Consider the following 8,837-nt stretch of genomic DNA (forward strand, 5'->3'; position numbering starts at 1 on the left):
GAAAGATAAATAGAACTCTTAGATTGGTCAGATTTTTTGAATATACAGAGTAAGAAGGTTGTCGGTTTTCAGTATCTCTGTGTTGGAAATTATTGTCGCGGTCAACGCGCGTTTCAGTGGGAAAGCCACCTTCTTCAGGACCAACTGCAAAGTATTAGAGGGTGAAATACACATAAGTGATGTCTGGGTGTCTGTGAAATAAACAAAAAATTGAAATGACAAATGGTCAGGAATGCATATACTTTCAAAGGAGATTACTTCCTATTAATTTAAGAGCGTGCTCATCATGCTTCAATGTGTTTATTTCACAGACACCCAGACATCACTTATGTGTATTTCACCCTCTAATACTTTGCAGTTGGTCCTGAAGAAGGTGGCTTTCCCACTGAAACGCGCGTTGACCGCGACAATAATTTCCAACACAGAGATACTGAAAACCGACAACCTTCTTACTCTGTATATTGAAAAAATCTGACCAATCTAAGAGTTCTTTTTCTCTTTCTCCTTCTCATTTCTTTTCTCATCTTTACTGTATGACTGTAAGTATGAGTGATTAGTAAATGTTTTTGCATACCACAGATGTCTAGGATGTCTCTTCTTTTCTTTCTATATTAAATGTGTAAATTGTTTGTATTAAAATTTACAAATGTAAAACAAAAAAATGTTTCTTTTTGTCTTAAGTTATGTGTAAATCATAAAACACATCAAAAGAAATAATAAAAATTGTCTTTTGTTTAAAAATCTAAATAGATGGACTGTGTTTTGGTAAAAACGTAATGTAATTTATCCTTGACATTATGATCGGTGAATGCAGAATCTGAATAGATCAATATCAAAGAAGTGTATAGGCCGGTTTAGAGGTTTATACTTCATTTTGCTGTGTCCTCTCCCTCCTCTAGGGCCTCAGTTGAACTAGGGAGACCTTTTGCTTAACCCACGGACATGTCCGAGACACCCCGTTCCCCTTGCCAGATAGGCACACCCCTGCACTGACCAGTGAACAACAGACCAGCACACGCCAGTTGGGCATGCAGGAGGATGCGTACGTAGCTACACATCCAGGCTCACTGCCAACGCTGAGGTGACAGCACACTGTGATGTTGCAGGGCTCGTGCCTATCATGCTAAGTCAATGACCACAGGGACACATTTACTAAGATGTGGGTTTGGGGGGCATTGGCGGTCCTGGAGTTGTTGAGATGAGTCTTCTGGCCCTCATGGGTATCCCTGTGTCATGCTCATTGACTCTATGGCACCTGTGGGTGTTCTGGTGTCGCTCTTGGCTGTGTTCCCTTTCATGGTGCAGGTAGTTGTCCTGCTTAACACCAGCAGAAAGCAGGTGTAAAATCCCTGATGCTAACGTGTCTTATCGCCGGAATTTGTTTCGCATTGCAATTGGTGTGAAAGTTGTGATGTGATTTTTTTCGTGTGCACAACAATATACGAACCGAGCAGTGTATCTCATCAAGATCCAGCACCTGACGCACTATTGCCAATCAATATAAATACAATGAGATATCTTAATAGATTTTGTGTGTACACTGTAAGTGCAGCCAATACCTCACTGCAATACAATACAGGATTTTAGTATTTAGAATAAATCGCAAAGGTGCACCTCGTGTCTTTTTGCACGGGAACGGCTACTCTCCATTTCATTATCAGCACTTTAACGGCAGTAAAGTTGAGATAAGTCACCATGGTGGACTCCATCAAATAACAGTAATAAGAACAAGAAAGAGTCACACAGCAGTTAAGAGAACAACCAAAAATGTTATTAATTTTTTTTCCAAACTTTATTTTTTCTAATAATAAATATATAAACAAAATCTATTTTCAAACGTTTTTTTATTAACATATATATGAACAATAAACTAATAAACAAAATGTGACAACAATAACAAAAAACACCAAGGCGGAACACTACTGTGGGGACAATGGATGTCGACGACAGACCTCGAAAATAAGAAAGATTGTTAAAAAAAAACAACAACATGGTATTCTCAACAAAATACCATAGAAACAAGTCACAGATATATAAAATGCATACAGCTAACAAAATTTTATACGTTTAACTTACAAAAACTGTAAATGTTGCCGCTTTAAAATATTTACCGATTCTGAAGAAAATGTTTTGCAGAAGTCACCACACCAACAACGTTTTTCTTCAGTGGTGAGGAAATGTTTTACTTTTTCCAAGGAGCAAACAAAGACCAATGCCACCTTCTTCACTCGCAAGATTTGCCAAAGAGTTCTGTTACGAGGGGATCGTAACAAAAAATACTCGTGCGGCACAGCAAGTATGATGAAGCACCTAAGGACCCTTCATCCAAACAATCTTGCACGAGAAGAGTGCAAACAGATGAGAAACAATCCTGTTCTGTATCTGTAAAAAAGAATCACAAATAAACGTATATTATTAACTTTCAAATTTATACTATTCCATTACTGTACAAACACATTTTATATAAAAACTGACTAAGAAACTATAGCCCTGAACCACAAGTGTGACGATCGTTAAAACACTACATGCATAGTGCATACTACTTCGAAGCAGTTCATGCCCTAAAGCCTACCTCACTAAAAGACTACATGCTAACTGACTAAATGATTACAGTACTATAAGGAGACACACAGGGTGAGTGACAGGGTGTTTGCTAGAAGAGTATGAATACTAACTAGGGAATTGAAGGTGTGAAACACAACTGTGTAGGTGATTAGCGGACTGCATCCATACTGCATAGGCATTTAAAGCAGTCCATGTGCTAAGGCCTGGCTCACTGCATGACTACTTGGGTACTGACTGAATGATTAGAGTACAGCAAGGAGAGTGCCTAGGTGAATTTATAAGTGCTAGGCTTTTCGCACTGGGAATGGATTAGTACTTGGTACTGAATGGGTCACTAGAGGAGTGCAAAGGCAGTGTCAAGTGCTGGACTGTATGGATACTGACTAGGAAATTGAAAGTGTGAAAGACAAGTGTCTAGGTGACTAGAAGACTGCATGCATAGTGCATAGGGGTTTGAAGTAGTCCATGTGCTAAGGCCTGGCTCAGTATATGAATACTTAGGCACTGACTGAATGATTAGAGTACTGCAAAGATAGCATCTCAGTGAATTTATAAGTGTTTGGGTTTTAGCACAGTGAATGGATTAGTACATGGTGCTGAATGGGTCACTAGAGGACTGCAAAGGGAGTGACAGGGTATTTCCTGGAAGTGTATGGATACTGATTAGGGAATTGAATGTGAGAAAGACAATTGTATAGGTGGTTAGAGGACTGCATGCATAGTGGATAAGAGTTTGAAGCAGTCCATATACTAAGGCCTGGGTCACTGGATGAGTACTTGGGTACTGACTGAATGATTAGAGTACTGCAAGGAGAGTGCCTGGGTGAATTTATTAGGGTTTGGCGCTGTGAATGGATTAGTGCATAATGCTGAATGGGTCACTAGAAGAGTACAACGGCAGTGACAGGGTGTTTGCTGGAAGTGAACGGATACTGACCGGGTAATTGAAGGTGTGAAAGACAAGTGTGTAGGTAGTTAGAGGACTGCATGCATAGTGGATATGGGTTTGACGTAGTCCATGTGCTAAGACCTGGCTCAGTGCATGAATACTTAGGCAGTGACTGAATCATTAGAGTACTGGAAAGAGAGTGTCTAAGTGAATTTATAAGTGTTTGAGTTTTGGCACAGTCAACGGATTAGTACATGCTGTTGAATGGGTCTCTAGAGGACTGCACAGGAAGTGACAGGATGTTTCCTGGAAGTTTTTTGGATACTGACTAAGGAATTGAAGGTGTAAAAGACAAGTGTATAGTATGTCAGAACACTTTTATTTGAAGCAATCTATTTGGTACTTAGAAACTGACTAAATAATCAGACTACTTCTAGGACAGTGCTGAGGTAAAACTTTAAAATTTTCAGTTCTGCCACAGTGAACAGAATAGTACATGGTACTGCACCTTAGTGTCAAAGCATGACTCATTTTATCAATGCATAAGCAAAGACTAGCTTCTAATGCTACTAAAACTTGACAACATGAGAGGTTTTAAATTAGTTATCTGTCAGCAAATACACGATGTTACCAAATGCTTCTCTCACAGTGGTTCTCAAATGCACACAGACTCACAGTGTGATTCTAGACAACAACCACTATACCTAGGAGTTTACCAAAAATCATTCACTACTGTGGAAGTGGTAAGCGAACTGCACACAATCTTCATATTTCAGTACTGCACTTTTATGTCAAAGCTTGACTCATATAATCAAAGCGTAAGCAAAGACAGGCTTCTAATGCTACTAAAACTTCACAACATGACCGGTTTTAAAACAGATATTTGTCAGAAAATACACAATGTTACCAAATGCTTCTCTCACAATCCTTACCCAAATGCACACAGACTCACAGTGTGATTTTAGACAAGCAACACTCTACTCGGAGTTTACCAAAACTGATTCACTACTCTGGAAGAGTTAATGGTACTGCACACAATCTACATATTTAAGTACACCACATCAGTGTCAAAGCATGACTCATTTAATCAACGCATAAGCAAAGACTGGATTCTAATCCTACTAAAACTTCACAACATGACAGGTTTTAAACCAGTTATCTGTCAGCAAATACATGATGTTACCAAATGCTTCTCTCGCAGTGATCCCAAATACACACTAACTCACAGTGTGATTCTAGACAAGCACCACTATCCCTATGAGTTTACCAAAACTCATTCACTACAGTGCAAGTGGTAAGGGAACTGCACACAATCTACATATTTCACAACTGCAATTTACTGTCAATGCCTGACTCATATAATGGAAGCATAAGCCATAACTGTCTTCTAATGCTACTAAAACTTGACAACATGACATGTTTTACAACACTTATCTGTCAGCAAATACAAGATGTTACCAAACACTTCTCTCACAGTGGTTCCCAAATACACACAGACTCACAGTGTGATTCTAGACAAACAACACTATCCCTAGCAGCTTACCAAAACTCATTCACTACAGTGAAAGTGGTGAGGGAACTGCACACAATCTACATTTTTCACGACTGCACTTTAGTGTCAATGCCTGACTAATTTAATCAACGCATAAGCAAGGACTGGCTTCTAATGCTACTAAAACTTGACAACATGACAGGTTTTAAAACAGTTTTCTGTCAGCAAATACACAATGTTACCAAACGCTTCTTTCACAGTGGTTCCCAAATGCACAAAGACTCACAGTGTGATTCTAGACAAGCACCAGTATCCCTAGGAGTTTACCAAAACTCATTCACTACACTGGAAGTGATAAGGGAACTGCACACAATCTACATATTTCACGACTGCAATTTAATGGCAATGCCTGACTCATTTAATCAACGCATAAGCAATGAATGGCTTCTAATACTACTAAAACTTGACAACATGACAAGTTTTAAAACAGTTTTCTGTCAGCAAATACACGATGTTACCAAACGCTTCTTTCACAGTGGTTCCTAAATGCACAAAGACTCACAGTGTGATTCTAGACAAGTACCAGTATCCCTAGGAGTTTACCCAAACTCATTCACTACACTGGAAATGATAAGTGAACTGCACACAATCTACATATTTCACGACTGCAATTTACTGTCAATGCCTGACTCATATAATGAAAGCATAAGCCATAACTGTCTTCTAATGCTACTAAAACTTGACAACATGACAGGTTTTAAAACAGTTCTCTGTCAGCAAATACACGATGTTACCAATTGCTTCTCTCACAATCCTTACCCAAATGCACACAGACTCACAGTGTGATTTTAGACAAGCAACACTATCCTAGGAGTTTACCAAAACTCATTCACTAGTCTGGAAGAGTTAATGGTACTGCACACAATCTACATATTTAAGTACAGCACATCAGTGTCAAAGCATGACTCATTTAATCAACGCATAAGCAAAGACTGGATTCTAATGCTACTAAAACTTCACAACATGACAGATTTTAAAACAGTTATCTGTCAGCAAATACATGATGTTACCAAATGATTCTCTCACACTGATCCCAAATACACACTAACTCACAGTGTGAATCTAGACAAGCACCACTATCCCTATGAGCTTACCAAAACTCATTCACTACAGTGCAAGTGGTAAGGGAACTGCACACAATCTACATATTTCACGACTGCAATTTACTGTCAATGCCTCACTCATTTAATGAAAGCATAAGCCATAACTGTCTTCTAATGCTACTAAAACTTGACAACCTGACTGGTTTTAAAACAGTTATCTGTCAGCAAATACACGATATTTCCAAATGCTTCTCTCACAGTGGTTCCCAAATGCACACAGACTCACTGTGTGATTCTAGACAAAAACACTATCCCTTGCACTATACCAAAACATATTTCTTCATCTAGAAGTAGTACTACATTTTAGTAAAGAAACATAACATAACTCATTTCACAAATTCATAAACAATGACTGGTTTCTAATTCTACCAAAATATAAAAACTGCACAGTTATCTGTCTACAAACACATGAAAAACACAAATGCCTATCACAGAATGGTTTCTACATGCACACACATTGTAGAGAAAAAAAGTACTCCCTACACTTTAGCAGGAAAAATACATTAGTCTGATTAAAATCAAAATAGTCTACATACATCCCCTCACAATTAAATAACTCATCTTTCAAGTTCTTTTGTAGATTAAGGAGTATATCAATCACTCACCATATTTTCTTTTCAGAATCTCTGCACTGTGCACCTCTCAGCAAAAGCAAAGAATGGAAAAGTTTCCCTTTCATTTTCCACACATATACATGTAAACATCAAATCACAATCCTTCGCACATAAACTCAAAAGCAAACACACATTTCTATTGGTTAAACATTTCAACCCTTTCCAACTGAAATACATTTCAACCCTTCCCTCAATCTGCCTTCTGCCTGTTACCATATAAACAGGTCATGAAACACTGCACTGATCTCACAGGTCACAAGTTCAGCACACAATGTTCCTACACAAGACAGGAAGTGTGCTTGACTTTTCAACATATCAGCTTATCATATGTAATGTTCCTTACAATCTGTTTTTGTTAACCAATAACAATCATACCTTTAAAAAACAAAAATATACACCCTACCTTTCAGTGTAGAAAGTTGTTATACAACCAATGATTTCTTGTCGTTTTTCAAAAAATGTTGCTGTGGATCCGCGCACCCACCGCGAGAGAATCTGTGCATCCAACGCGATAGGATGCGCGCACCGTGCGCGCATTTTGCCGCTTTTCTTTTTTTTTAAAGGGGGGGCCACAGGGGGTCCTTCTGGGACCCCCTAAGCAGATCTAGAGGGTCAGAGTATTTGCACTCTGCCCCCTTTATATCTTTTACACACTTATTCCCCTTCCATCTTCAGCCTCGCTTCTACCGAGGCAGAAAATGGCCGCCAACAGTTCCTGGTTTCGAATGTAGAGAGACGCTCGACAGCCAATTAGCATTCAGCGTGCGATCGGGAGGGTGCGCGCTCTGTTCAGGGAGGGTGCGCTTACGGTGCGGGTACGGTCCGCGGATCCTCCGCGACCATAGATATCACTAACTTTTTTACCCTAATTCTCTCAGGAACTACTGAGCAGATTCACACCAAATATGCATGAGTCCGAACTGAGGACTACCTCTTTGCCAAATTTGGGGTCATTCCGTTCAGCGGTTCTGGCTGTAGCTGCGACAACAGATTCTATGGGAAATTGCATGGGGAAAACGCGTTTTGGGACCCCCCTTTTTTCTCGGCCCCCGCTTCACGGATAACTGCAAAACTTTCATGGTAGGAGCGGAGCGGAGCTGGCCAAAAAGTATGGAGAATTTCGCGAAGATTCATCAATCGGCGCCAAAGATATTCCCAATAGAATGTTGCAGATTTCCTATGGAAAATTGGTCCTAACTATAACTATCTACTGGCGACCGGCAGTAGATAATATATATATATTCGCAAATCCAATGTGACTCCTGCCATTGGGACCCCCCCAAAGAGGCCTAGGTGGTCAGGATGTTTCTACCCCACCCCCTTTCCTTTTTTTAAATGTTTTGTCTTGTGACATAGTTCAACCGAGTCACAAGATGGCTGCCAACACTTCCTGGTTTGAAATTTTGGCAGCCAATCCGATCTCAGGTACAAGATCGGGAGGGGTCCCAGATCCATATATTTATGTATATACACACATATATATGTATAAATATTCTTTTTACATATACATATATTTTATATATACATATATATGTATATATGTATGTATATTTATCTTTTATATACATACATATTTTATATTACCTACTGGCGGTCGCCAGTAGGTATTTATAGTTAGGACATAGTTTCCATAGAAAAACATGTTTTGATTTGCTAATATCTTTGACGCCTTTTGACGAATCTTTGCAATATTTTCAAAACTAATGGGGCGCTTAGGTCAGCTCCAGTTTTGAAAGTTTCGGGGTGATTTATCAAGCAGGGGCCGAGGAAAAAGGTGGGTACCAAAACTTGTTTTCTCCAAGGTAATTTACATAGGAAATTTAGGCAACGCTACAGCCCGCACTGCAGAACAGAATTACACCAAATTTGGCAAAAAGGTAGCTCTTGGTTCAAAAAGTGACCTTTTTGTTAAATGGTGTAAATCCATTTAGTAGTTCCTGAGAAATATAAATATTTACATATATCTATATATGGACGTGAAGGATCCACAAACCCTCCTGATCTCGAGCCTGAGATTCGATTGGCTGCCAACACTTCAAACCAGGAAGTGTTGGCAGCCATCTTGTGGCTCGGTTGAATCGAGTCACAAAAAAAAAGATGAAAAACCATTATAA

Source organism: Triturus cristatus, chromosome 2_2, assembly GCF_964204655.1.
Source record: "Triturus cristatus chromosome 2_2, aTriCri1.1, whole genome shotgun sequence".
Lineage (NCBI taxonomy): Eukaryota > Metazoa > Chordata > Amphibia > Caudata > Salamandridae > Triturus > Triturus cristatus.